The sequence below is a fragment of the Bison bison genome, unplaced genomic scaffold (assembly GCF_000754665.1).
Source record: "Bison bison bison isolate TAMUID 2011002044 unplaced genomic scaffold, Bison_UMD1.0 scf7180017864186, whole genome shotgun sequence".
Classification (NCBI taxonomy): domain Eukaryota; kingdom Metazoa; phylum Chordata; class Mammalia; order Artiodactyla; family Bovidae; genus Bison; species Bison bison.
The window spans coordinates 350,535-350,771 of record NW_011494758.1 but is presented as its reverse complement, the minus strand read 5'-3'; positions in this window follow the sequence as shown (position 1 = coordinate 350,771).

The window sequence follows — 237 nt, the reverse complement described above, 5'->3', positions numbered from 1 at the left end:
AATTTTATACAGCTTTAATAAAATTCACCATCTGTAATGAAAGATTCTACTTATGTCAGAATACTGGCATTAAGGAGGCATCTTTACATGTATGTGTCTGATGGTAGATTGTGAAATTCCCTCAGATTGAAGAACTGTGTCTGACTCATCTTTCTCTCTCTATACCTTGCTGCTGCTGCTAAGTCGCTTCAGTCATGTCCGACTCTGTGTGACCCCATAGACGGCAGCCCACCAGGC